The sequence below is a fragment of the Phalaenopsis equestris genome, unplaced genomic scaffold (assembly GCF_001263595.1).
Source record: "Phalaenopsis equestris unplaced genomic scaffold, ASM126359v1 Scaffold000925, whole genome shotgun sequence".
NCBI lineage: Eukaryota > Viridiplantae > Streptophyta > Magnoliopsida > Asparagales > Orchidaceae > Phalaenopsis > Phalaenopsis equestris.
Genome location: NW_018165364.1, coordinates 62,798 through 63,173, shown reverse-complemented (window position 1 = coordinate 63,173; position 376 = coordinate 62,798).

The following is a 376-nucleotide window of genomic DNA, read 5'->3' as shown; positions in this document are numbered from 1 at the left end:
CTTTTACATTTTGTAATGATAATTTTCTTTTCTTTACACCGCTTTCTTACATGTACTTGTTTACTTTGCCCTGCAAAATTTGAATCAAATTTGCATGTGACATCAAAGAAAAAACAACTTTTCTAAAATCAATCAACCTTTTTCAAAATTAAACAACATTTTCAAAACCAAAACAAAAAAAATAACAATTTCATAATACGTCCTTTTGAATTTACGGGAGTTCCTCAGATGAGGTAACCTGCGGTTGCTAACAAGATCTCCCCGGTGTAAATGAGTTTAACAACTCGTTTAAGCTAAGTAAATTCAAACGAAAATAGTGGTACCAGAACGAGAGAACCGTGGGATCCTAACTGGTGTCGCTCTAATCAACTTTAAC